This window comes from Delphinus delphis, chromosome 9 (genome assembly GCF_949987515.2).
Source record: "Delphinus delphis chromosome 9, mDelDel1.2, whole genome shotgun sequence".
NCBI lineage: Eukaryota > Metazoa > Chordata > Mammalia > Artiodactyla > Delphinidae > Delphinus > Delphinus delphis.
The window spans coordinates 53,314,540-53,327,026 of NC_082691.1; the positions used below are offsets into that span (position 1 = coordinate 53,314,540).

The 12,487-nt window shown below is 40.1% G+C and overlaps 2 protein-coding genes across 3 annotated transcripts in view; both read right to left on the reverse strand.

Annotated features, from left to right (window-relative positions):
• The window catches only part of CDK14 (cyclin dependent kinase 14), a 609,402-nt gene extending 599,014 nt beyond the window's left edge, over positions 1 to 10,388 (reverse strand). For both annotated transcript variants that reach the window (XM_060020565.1, XM_060020564.1), the window contains exon 1: positions 10,279 to 10,388. The gene's annotated coding sequence lies outside the window, so the exon portion shown is untranslated. The remainder of the gene's footprint in view (positions 1 to 10,278) is intronic.
• PTTG1IP2 (PTTG1IP family member 2) overlaps positions 10,331 to 12,487 on the reverse strand; it is a 70,173-nt gene continuing 68,016 nt past the window's right edge. Inside the window, exon 7 of the mRNA XM_060020569.1 lies at positions 10,331 to 10,387. The gene's annotated coding sequence lies outside the window, so the exon portion shown is untranslated. The remainder of the gene's footprint in view (positions 10,388 to 12,487) is intronic.

Sequence of the window (12,487 nt, forward strand, 5' to 3'; positions counted from 1 at the left end):
ACCCACCCATGACTATAAATAAAGTATACTTAGTACTAATACTAAGCTAGGGGTTCCCAGCAGGGAAAGGGCTCATGCAGGAGTCTGATGAGAAAATGACAAAGGATGAGGGGTGATTTGGGGCTTTCACTGTGGTTAAAAGGTGGAGCCAGCATGGTGGGGAATTACCCTAACATGGGCTAAAGTCTGCCCTGTTTGAAATTCCCATCAGCTCTTAGAGGTAAAGGCCTACACAAGTCTTCTCATCTTGGCTGCCCAGATGTGGGAAGATAGGGAAGAGGGATGGAGGTTGAAAGCTTCCAATAGTCAAATATCAAAAATGGAGTTAAGCCTCTTTATTACAAAAACCAAGTTACGGGGGGGAAAAGTTATTAACTCAAAAGAAAAAGTTATAAAGAAAAAGTATTTGTAGCATAGTATTCTTTGGCTCAGATGTGAATAACATTTACAAAGTCATATCAGTGTAACTACTGAAGGCAACACAGTTAAGTCATGGCCATGTTGAGAAGATGAGGAATAAAAAGTGTTTATGTATGTGGTGGGTATCATAGGGTTTAGTGAAAATAAGCTAAATCTTCATCTTCTAGAGTGGAAGTCACTGAAATTTTTTTAAAATAGCAATGTAAACACGTTCTTTAGAGATACGGAGATAATCCCAAAAGAATCAGGTAAAATAGTTGATAGCGGTTGCCCCCGGGGAGGCTGAAGCACAAGAAATAGTGAACAGTGCTGTAGGAGAGGGTATGTTGGAGGAATGCTGTTTTGTTTGTTTGTAACAAGCCTGCCAGTATAACTTCTCAAACATATATAATTAAATTGCCCCCCCCATTTGACTTTATCTTAAAGGCAATAGGGAGCTACCCATCACCTTGGAGCTCTAAGCAATGAGGCTCTGAGCATGATAGTGAGATCAGATTTGCATTTTATTAAGATTACTCTTGGGGCCTCCCTGGTGGCGCAGTGGTTAAGAATCCGCCTGCCAATGCAGGGGACATGGGTTCGAGCGCTGGTCTGGGAAGATCCCACATGCCCATGCACCACAACTACTGAGCCTGCGCTGAGCCCACGAGCCATAACTACTGAGCCCGTGTGCCACAACTACTGAAGTCCGTGCGCCTAGAGCCCGTGCTCCACAACAAGAGAAGCCACCGCAAGGAGAAGCCTGCGCACCACAACAAAGAGTAGCCCCTGCTCACCACAACCACAGAAAAGTCCACGCGCAGCAACGAAGACCCAACGCAGCCAAAAATAGAAAAAAGATTACTCTTGTTACTTTGTGGAGAAGTAGAGGAAGGAAAGAATGGACACAGTGGTGTCTATAAGGAAGCTTAGCTAGTCTAGCCTGGAATCTAGACAGGAAATTGGCCTGGACTCAGGTATGGCGACAGGGGTAGGTAGAAGTATGCAGATTGCGACTGATTGGATTGTGGGATGGAAGAGGGAGGACTCAAGACTGATACATACTGCATTTTCTGGTTTGAACAATGGGTGAGTGGGGAGCCGTTTATTAAAATAGGAAATTCAGAAGAGGAGCAGGTTTGGATGAAGTAGAATGATTTTAGTATTGGATATTCAATAGCTGAATGGCTATAAGGCCATTGCAGATACAGCCTGGAGCTCAGGAGAGAAAGCCAGGCTGGTGATGGAGATTTGGAATCAGCAGCATAGAAATGACAATTGAAGTCCTGGGAGTGGGTGAGATTGTTCAGGGAGTGGGCGTAGAGTAACCAGCATCAAAGACAGAGACTGAACTAATATAAACAAGGGAAGGGGAAGAGCAGTCAGCAAAGGGGAGTAAAAGGGAGTAGGCAGAGAGGCAGTAGAAAGTTCTGTGTACTACAGAAGTCAGGCAGGAGAATGTTCAACAGTATCCAAGGAGCCGAAAGGGAACACATACACTGCAGAGGCAAAGAGGAGGGACCGTTAGTAACCGTGACAAGAGCAGTGTCTGTGAAGCAGTGGGGCAGGTTGAAGAATACATGGGAGCCAAGGCACTCATTTTAATCACTGTTTAAAAGATAATAACAGGAAATTTTCTTGAGTGCTTTTTATGGGTGGGATACTGAATTAGGTACTTAACCTACTTTATCTCATTTAATTCTCAAAGCAACATCATCTCTACAAAATGGATGCTACTGTTGACAACCACATTTTTCAGATGAAGCACCTAAAGTTTGAAGAAGTTAAGTAGTTACTCAAAAGGACGGAGACAGTAAGCAGACAGGCTGGAATTTGATCTCAAAGAGTCTGACTCCAGATTGTACACTCCTAAACACTGCACTATACCCTCTAAATGATCTGCCAAAGATAACATTATCACTCATCTATTCAACACACCTGCTGTGTGCCAGGCACTATTCCAGGTGTTGGTGATCCAACAGTGTACAAGACAACGCTCCTGCCCTCATAGATCTTACTTTCTAGTGGAGGAGATAGATAGTAAACAAATTTTAAAATGCAAGTGTACTTTCAGTGTTTAGTGTAATGAATACCAAGAGATCACTCTGGAGAGTGGCTAGAGAGGAGAGCTATTTTAGGTCACAGGCCTTCCTGAGATGACATTTTGGCAAAAACCTAAATGAATTCAGGGACTGAGGCAGGAGAAGAGGCATTCCAAGCTGAAGGAGGCGGAAGTACCACAATCCTGAGATGGGGGCGGGGACAGGGGGGCGCAGAATGAGTGAGGGGGAAATTGGTAGGTCAGATAGTTGGTAAGGAAGGTGGGGCTGCATCATGCTCAGCCTCAGAGATAAGAGTTTAGCTGTTGTTTTGGGAGTGATAAGAAGTCAGGAGGATTTTGAGCAGGATGACGACAAACTCTGACTCACATTATATTGATATTAGCTTGCAATAAAGCCCGGACTTTGGATTCTATGACCATCACCCTTTCCATATTCTCTAGAATTGAGATGCTATGTGGCTACTGAGCCCTTGAAATGTGACCAGTCCAAACTGAGATGTGCTCTAAATGTTAAATGCACACCAGATTTCAAAGACTTAGTACCAACAAAAGAATGGTATAGCTCTCATGGCCAAATTTTACATCCATTATATGTTGATACGATAACATTTTAGATATATTGGGTAAAATATAATATTCAAATTAATTTCACCTATTTCTTTTTACTTTTTTTAAAAAGATGTGGCTACTAGAAAATTTTTAATTACTATTTATGCGGCTCATATTTCTTTTGGATAGCACTGGTCTAGACAACTTCCCTTCTGCTTTCGGCTTCAGCATGTTATAAAGAAAATGACATAACTTGTGTAGGGCTCTTTGAGTTTTCTTAAGGAAACATATTATGTAACAACAAGACAAATTATCGAGGATGATAGTTGGCCAAAAAATGTACTGTTCTTTATAGGCCAAAGATAACGTTATTGACTTGATCGTGGTTTTGTGTTGTTTTTCCAACAGTGCTGATGAGTTTACACAAAGTCTTCTGTAATGTTTCTCTCCCTACCCATTCCACCCCCTCCTTGTGCTCTCTTACGACTGAAACAGCATGTTTTTGAAATACCTGGCCCAGGTTAAGAATGCAGTTCTCAGCCATGGAAATTTTTCCCTGTGTAAAGCATTCAGTCTTGTATAGGTCTGAATCTCAGCTTATTTAACATGGTATTCTAATTATCTGGTCTACTCAAGCAAGCAGATTCCAAATATCAGTGATTATATCTGTAATCATAGTTATAGAATACTTTGGCTCTTTTATATTTAATTCTAAATATGGTCAATTAGAATGTACTATTTAGGACTTCCCTGGTGGCGCAGTGATTAAGAATCCGCCTGCCAATGCAGGGAACACGGGTTCGAGCCCTGGTCCAGGAAGATCCCACATGACGTGGAGCAACTAAGCCCGTGCACCACAACTACTGAGCCTGCGTTCTAGAGCCCACGAGCCACAAGTACTGAGGCTGCCTGCCACAACTACTGAAGCCCGCACACCTAGAGCCCGTGTTCCGTAGCAAGAGAAGCCACCACAATGAAGAGCAGCCCTTGCTCGCCACAACTAGAGCAAGCCCATGCACAGCAACAAAGACCCAACACAGCCAAAAATTAATTAATTATTTTTAAAAGGGGAAGGACACCTAATTAAGTCATCAAGATGAGAGATTACTAAAAATAATCTTGATGATATATTACCATATAATTTTTGGTATATAACTGAGAAGAATTCAAAGAACTGAGTCCCACTGCTATCACAAAACTCCATCAGGGACTTCCCTGGTGGTCTAGCAGTTAAGACTCTACACTCCCAATGCAGGGGGCCCGGATTCAATCCCTGATCAGGGAACTAGATCCCACATGCATGCCACAACTAAGGACCCCACAAGCTGCAACTAAAGATCCCACATCCCGCAACTAAAAGAAAACAGATCCTGCACGCAGCAACGAAGACCCTGCATGCCACAACTAAGACCCTGCACAGCCAAATAAATAAATAAATATTTAAAAAAAAAAACACTCCATCATTCTTATTTACTTATTTAGGTGAAGAGCTTCTCAGCACCTCTATTTGCCAAATCATACATTCAACATTGACACTAAATCCTGTATATTTATCCCTGGATACATGGGGGAGAAAGGCTTTACTCATGTCATTAAGATCTGCAATTCCAATACAATTTTACATTTTATGTTTAATAATTATTCATCAGTATTTGCAATATATTTATGATGTTTTGAGAAATTGTGCAGAATTTTCTAACACTCAGAACCTTATGATCACAGGAAATTTTAAATTATTTCCATATTTCTGTTGCATAGAAGTATGTTATTCATGAAATACTTTAAAGTATAAAATATATATTAGGAAATGGAATGGAAATACAATTTCAAGAAGAAAAACGAACAAAGAAGAACTTATTTTTGTGTATTTTAAAAGTATTATGGGGCATCAAATTGTTATAATATTTAGATTCTACTGGATAGATTCAAATAGAGATGTGACAGTTTATTTTTAAATGTCATTCATAATGTACTGGAATATATATATATATATATATATATATATATATATGTAACCTAACATGATAAAAATTTTAGGCATCAACTTAAAAATGTGGTGAGGAATGTATTACTTCTTAAAATATTTTAGGAGTACTTGAATGAACATGTCTGGAGACAATGAAAGGAGAAAATTGTGTTAGACAAGAAAATGATGAAGGAAAGAACAGGCCAGCTGTTGAGACTGACTGCACAATGAAATAAGATGACAAAGGACCTGTCTACTCACATTTGCTTTTGTGTCCTTTATCAAAGAGAAAGATCTAACGAGAATGATTGAATGGACATTGTGAAAGAGGAAGAGAAGTTCAAGATGGAAAAAGAAATTGTAACAGTGTACCCATCTCTTTGGCAGCCGACAGAAGGTGGTGAGACTAGCAAGGATTTGAGTCCACCAGGACTGACTCAGAATTCTGACTCTGCCAGTATTAATGATGTGACCATGGCATGATGCTTAACCCACCTCAACTGTATAATGGGCATAAAGCGATTTACCCCATAGGGTTAAATTTCATAAATTTCAATGTAAAGTGCTTTGCATAGAGTCAAGCAGAGCCATACATAAATAGTGGCTATTTTAATTATTATGTAGCTGTGGGCCTTGGAGCAACTTATCCTACCTAAGTCTCACTTTCCTCCTCCATAACACAGGAATAATAACATCAGCCTTCTAGGATTACTATGAGGATTAAATTGATAATAAACCTGAGAGCACTTATAACACAAAGAAGGCATTCAATAAATATTAGTTCTTTCCGCACCCCTTCCTTCTGGCTTCCTATTGATTTAAACAATCCTATGGTACACCTGATGGGACGTGATGAAAAAGAGTCTAATTCCAAATACCTGTTTCTAGAATAGTACATTACTTTTATTGTGTCTACTAATAAAAAGACTAAAACTGAAATGATTCTCTTTCTTGTTAAGAGACCAGGGTCTCATATTACAAATGACTCTATCCTTGTGGATATGACCTTTCTGTTTTACTAGCAAATCTCATTAATGACAAAATTATTTTCCTGAAGTTGTGGAAGATAAATATACTGCTGATCTATGACCATGTAATCAATCCTCTCACAAAGAGGACCGCCTCACAAAGAAAAAATTCTTGCCAAGTGTTTCCTTTTCTCTCATGAGTGAAAGGACAAAGCATTTATTAATCTATGGGAATAAACACTGTTGATTAATGTGATTCACATATTTTGAATGGTACCAAGTATGCCCTCTCTTTGCAGCTTTGTGTACGAAACAAAGCCTGGTTTAAGATGAGCTAGGATGCCCGGGAGGGAGTTAGGGAACCAAGTTTCACTGAACAGGCAGGAAATATGTCTAAAGCCACTTCCTCCATTTTAATCTGTGGGATAATTTGGTTCTTTTCAGAAATAATCTGAATAGTTGCTGTCCCTGTTGAAGAGAGGGGTGTAATGACTCTGAATAGTAGTCCAAATGCATAGGACGGCCCTATATCAGCCAGGATCCCAGCAAGAAACAGATGGCACACTCCAAAGGAGTGAAAGAAGTATCGCTGAACCCGGATAATGGCTATGTGGGCATCTACTATACTAGTTTCTCTATATATGTCTATGTTTGAAATTGTCTACAGTAAAATATATGAAAACGGAGGCGTGTAAAAGAGGGACTGATGGGCCTTCCCTGGTGGCACAGTGGTTGAGAGTCCGCCTGCCGATGCAGGGGACACGGGTTCATGTCCCATTCCGGGAAGATCCCACATGCCGCCGAGCGGCTGGGCCCGTGAGCCATGGCCGCTGAGCCTGCGCGTCCGGAGTCTGTGCTCCACAACGGGAGAGGCCACAACAGTGAGAGGCCCGCGTACCACAAAAAAAAAAAAGAGGGAATGATGAAAGTGATTTACAAAGGTGTGGGCAGAGGTTAAAGGAAAACAAGGGAAGGCGATATCTCCCTCTTTTCCCTCCATACCCCTTCCCTCTCGCCCGCACCGGACTGGCAAGAGTGGCAGGTGCTACCAGCCGCAGGCTTGAAGGAGCAAGGGAGAGGGACCAGCTCTGGGCACCCAAGGAGACCTGTAGCTGTAGAAAAGGGCCACCATCAGGAATTGTGGCCTTGGGTGGAGGAACGCAGACACCGTTAACCAAGTACATAAATTTGTGAAGCCCAGTGCAAACTGAAAAATCAAGAAAAATATGTAATTAAAGGTCCTGAAATATAAAACTTTAGCTTTTCTTCCACAGTCTTTCTTTCCCTCTCACTTGACTGGTCATGTTTTAAATTTTTTCCATTTAACACCATTTAAAGTAAAGAAAAGAATTAAAAGTTTAAATTATCAGCACAAACTTTACCACTTACATTGTGCAATGTCAGTTTTAAATGCAGTATAAGAGCATTTAACTTGTATGCAGCAGAATCACCAAAATTATCCAATTCACATTTCAAAGTTCATACATAACATATGCATTTGTTTTCTTGCTGGAACAGCGGAAACACCCCTCAGAACTAACTCAACTATTCCATTTAACTTCTTTATACACACACATTGTACCAACCCTGTCTGCCTTTGGCTTACTAATGAGTAAAGAGGGACTGAAAGGAAAAGGAACTATGGATTGTCCTGTCCTCCCTTTCCTTCTATGGCATCATTTTTAGTGTAAGTGGTTGGCTAATATAGGGACGTAACATGAGTAAGAAAGGATATGATAGAGTTCCTTGGTTAGTTGGGTTTCTTAGCATGCCACAGCCTTTTGTTTGTTTGTTCTGGTTCAAGTGGAAGGAGAGGCATTTCGGGCTTAATCAGTCGCAGAGGTTCACCTTGACCTTGCTCTGAGTCTCAGTGAACTCCCAAGTGTCATGGATGCACAGGAATGCTATGCCCGTGGAGCACTGGAAATGCTGTATGCAAATGGGGCAATCAGAAATGGCATAACGTGTATCACGTGTATCTCCTCTTTAGTAATCAGACTTTACTAACGAAACACACATTCAGAGATAAAATTAAGAATTTCAAAATGGTGTCAGCAAAGCATTAAATCAAATGCAGGACCCCTCTGAGTATGGGGCCCTATTGACTGCAGAGGTCACACACCCATGAAAGCTGCCCTGCTGCCAACCCATGGTCAGGCAAGGAAGAAGCCAGGAGAATTAATGTTCTTTCCTTCAGTCCTCCCACCTCCTGCACCACTTACAATAGGTCTTCGTACATGTGAGATATAACAGAAAATATACATATATTGGTCTCTACCCCTAGTTCATGGTACAGAGCTCCTAAAACACTTGTAATTTCCTAAGTGATAAGAGCTTAGGAGCATCTTTTGTTCTAAAATTTGGTCTTTGACCCCAGTTCCTGACACCGATCTCCTAAATCCTTTGCAATTTCCTGGGTGATAGCAATGTCCTTTGTTCTAAGAAGGTGACTCTTTTTTTTTTTAAAAACAACTCTGAATTTTTTTAAAATAAATTTATTTATTTATTTTTGGCTGCATTGGGTCTTCATTGCTGTGCGGGCCTTTCTCTAGTTGCGGTGAGCGGGGGCTACTCTTCATTGCGGTGCATGGGTTTCTCATTGTGATGGCTTCTCTTGTTGTGGAGCACGGGCTCTAGATGCACGGGCTTCAGTAGTTGTGGCATGCAGGCTCAGTAGTTGTGGCTCGTGGGCTCTAGAGTGCAGGCTCAGTAGTTGTGGTGCACAGGCTTAGTTGCTCTGCGGCATGTGGGATCTTCCCGGACCACGGCTCAAACCCATGTCTCCAGCGTTGGCAGGAGGATTCTTAACCACTGCATCACCAGGGAAGGCCCTAATAAGTTGACTCTTGGTGGGCTCTTGGATGGGGCCTGGTCACCAGAAAGACCAAGCCATGATTAGAAGCTTGGAATTTTCAGCTCACCTCCCATTCTCTAGAGAGGGGAGAAGGGCTGGAAATGGAATTAATGGTCCATCATGCCTACATGATGGGGCCTCCATAAAAATCCCAAAATATGAGGTTCTAGAAAGCTTCTATTCTAAGTTGTTGAATACGTGGAGGTGCTGGGAGAGTGGAGCACTGGGAGAGGGCATGGAAGCTCCGTTCCCCTTCCCACATGCTTTGCCCTTCATATCTCTTCCATCTGGATGTTCATCTGTGTCCTTTATCATACCCTTTAATAAACTGGTAAACGTAAGTGTTTCCCTGAGTTCTGTGAGCTATTCGAGCAAATAATCGAATCTAAGGAGGTCACGGGAATCTCTGATTTGTAGCCAAGTTGAACACAAGTTGTGGGTAACCTGGGGACCTACTACTTGCGATTGGCATCTAAAGTGGTGGGGAGGGGGGCAGTCTTGTAGGACTGAGTCCTTATCCTGTGGCATCTGATGCCATCTCCAGGTAGATAGTGTCAGAATTGAGTTACACTGTAGGACACCTAGCTGGTGTCTCAGAAAACCCACATGTCTGGTGTCAGAAGCGTTGTGAGTGTGGCAGTAGTGTGAGAACAAAACAGATATGCAGGAGAAGTGTAGGTTTTGCCTACACAGTACACAATTAGCGCTTGGTAAAAGTGAGAAATTATTATTATGCAATGGCTCGAAATATAGCACTTATACACATTTGGGCAATATTAAAGTTGTAACATTTCTGCAACAGATGAAGACTATGATCCATTAGTTTTTACTATGTATAATTTTACAAAAACTTGATTATGAATGGGTGGATCTTTCCACGTTTAATCTCTAGCCAAAGATAAGTATTGTGAAGTTTTCATTAACAAAACACACTCACTTCTGAACTTTTCTCACCAAAAAGCAGAGGTACACCTTACCTTTTTATACCTTGCAGATAAATTGTCCTACTCCACCATCCCCAAACATTGAGGAAAGATTTTTTTCTCTTAACCTTGGTCAATTTATACACTAACATAAGGAGATTAGATGGAATACCAGATCCCACTGAGCAAGTAGCTAGGTGGGGCTCTTTTCTCTTTAAAGGCAACTTTAGATTAGAATCAAGTGTGAATAAAATAAACAGTTTAGAAAATGTTAGAGAGGTTTGGTCGTCAGTCTTTCTTACTTCTAGAGGTCAGGTTGAAATAAAATAGTAAGAGTCAGACTTTCTGCATTCCTGTGCATATCCAAGCAAGCCCATCACACAACCTCACTAATTTCCATGTCCTCATCCAAGAATCATGTGGAAAGTGCTGCCCAGCCGCACTCCTAAGGTCCTTGTGAGGATTTTAAAAGATTTTTTGTTCTTTAAAAAAATCCTGAGAAACAAAAGCACTCTACAAATGCAAAAAAAAATTTATTCAAATAACTTTCTTCTTACCCAATTTCTTTTTTGCACATCATTCAACAGCAGGTAGACTGGCTTATCTGTCAGGAGCAACAGTCCTGAATTAATCCCATTCACGTCTTTGAAGTGTTCTTACCAGTATCTGTAAGAAAAAAATCATACTTGATTAACCAAATAGTGTTCTTTAATGTTCATGATAAATAAATGGTGTCTGGTCAATAACAGGTTCTCAATAAAAATTTGTTGAATGAATTCGGAAGTTCTATAACGTAAAACATTTGACATGATTTTACTCCCAAGGCTGTTAAAAGTCAAAACAATGGCTAAAACAATTTAGTTACTAGGGAGACCTAATTTTCATGTAGACAGTTGAATAATAACAAGAACCAGAGCCTTGCAGTAAACACTCTTCTTCTGGCCGACTTGATCACTGTGGTGACTGTCCAGCATGAATGTGTGATAGCAACACATTTATTTAGTATTTGTTTAAAAAAACAGTGAATGGTAAAAGTAAAAATCTGAAATGGTATCAAACTCTTAATTGAAACGTATTACAGCATAACGTTGGCAAAAAAAATGCACGTGGATTTCATAAACTCTGTGAATAAGCAGGACATTTGTAATGTGAACAGTGGAAGAAGAAGGGAGAAAAGGGTCAAAGGAGTCATTATAGATTCAAGATATTGGTAAATGCTGTCTATAATTCATATAGAAGGCTGAGAAAGGAAACAGGGATTCTTTGTGTTTTGTTTCTTTGGTTTTTTAACATCATATTAGCAGAGACTTTCTACCATCTGTCTTTCTTCAATATTTGTCTCAACATTTTGCTATTTGTTAGCATTTTTCTTTCTTTAAACAGTTTTATTGAGATACCATTCTCACATACCACATAATTCACCCATTTGGAGTGTACAGTCCAATGGTTTTTAGTATATTCACAAGATTGTACAACCACTACCACCATTTAATTCCAGAACATTTTCACCACCCCTAAAGAAGCCCCTACCTATTAGCAGTCACTCCCCATTTCCACCCCTTCCCCCAGGACAACCATTAGTTTACTCTCTTACCTCTATAAATTTGCCTATTCTGGACATTTCACACAGATGGAATCATACAATATGTGGTCTTTTGTGATTGGCTTCTTTCACTTAGATAATGTTTTCAAGGTTCATTCTGTTGCAGGATGTATCTGTGTTTCATTTCTCTTTGTTGCTGAGTAATATTCCATTGTGTGGAAATACCACATTTTATTAATTCTTTCATCAAGTGATAGACATTTGGGTTGTTTTCATTTTAAAGCTGTTTTGAATAATACTGCTGTGAACCTTCGTGTGCAAGTTTTTGGGAGTATACATCTAAGAGTGGAATGGCTGGGTCATATAGCAGCACGGTGCCAACTTTTTAAATCAACTTTTAAAAATTTGAGATACAATTCACATACCACAAAATCCACCATTTTAAAGTGTACACTTTACTGGGTTTTAGTATATACACAAGGCTATGCAACCATCATCAACATCTAATTCTAGAAAAATTTCACAACTGCAAATAATGTACACATTACCCTTGAATTAACATTGGATCAGTAAGCCTAGATGCCTCTGCTCTTTCTTTTGCCTTGGAAAAATGATTTAAAACACATTGTCATTTTTATTAAAATCAAAATTTCAAGTGGGTATTTGAAAAATAAGCACACTGACTTTCTAAAATAATGGGTTTATTGAGTTGTAATTCACATACCATAAAATTCATATGTCTAAAGTGTACAATTTAGTGGTTTATAGTATATTCACAAAGTTGTGCAATCATTACCACTGTCTAATTCCAGAACATTTTCATCGTGCCAGAAAGAAACCTTTTACCCACTACCAGTCATTCCCCATTCTCCCCTTCCTCTAGCCTCTGGCAACCACTAATTTACTCTCTGTCTCTGTAGATTTTCCTATTCTGGACTATGTTTAACTTTCTGAAGTGTAAAAAAGAATTCTTATACCATTGTCCATTAACCACTTCTTTGAAGCATAAATCATTTGGCTACACACACGTGCATTCACACATACACAGGCACACACACCTATTGTTTTTGTCACTACTGACATTTTCACACCTCCATCCCACTTTGTTGTACTCACAGGTGAGCTCAGCACCTGTTAAAATACCAAAGTGGGGAAAATACAAGCAGCATATGGCAAATTATTGGTATCCTCAATAGAGAGATTTACTCATCTCTGCAGTGACC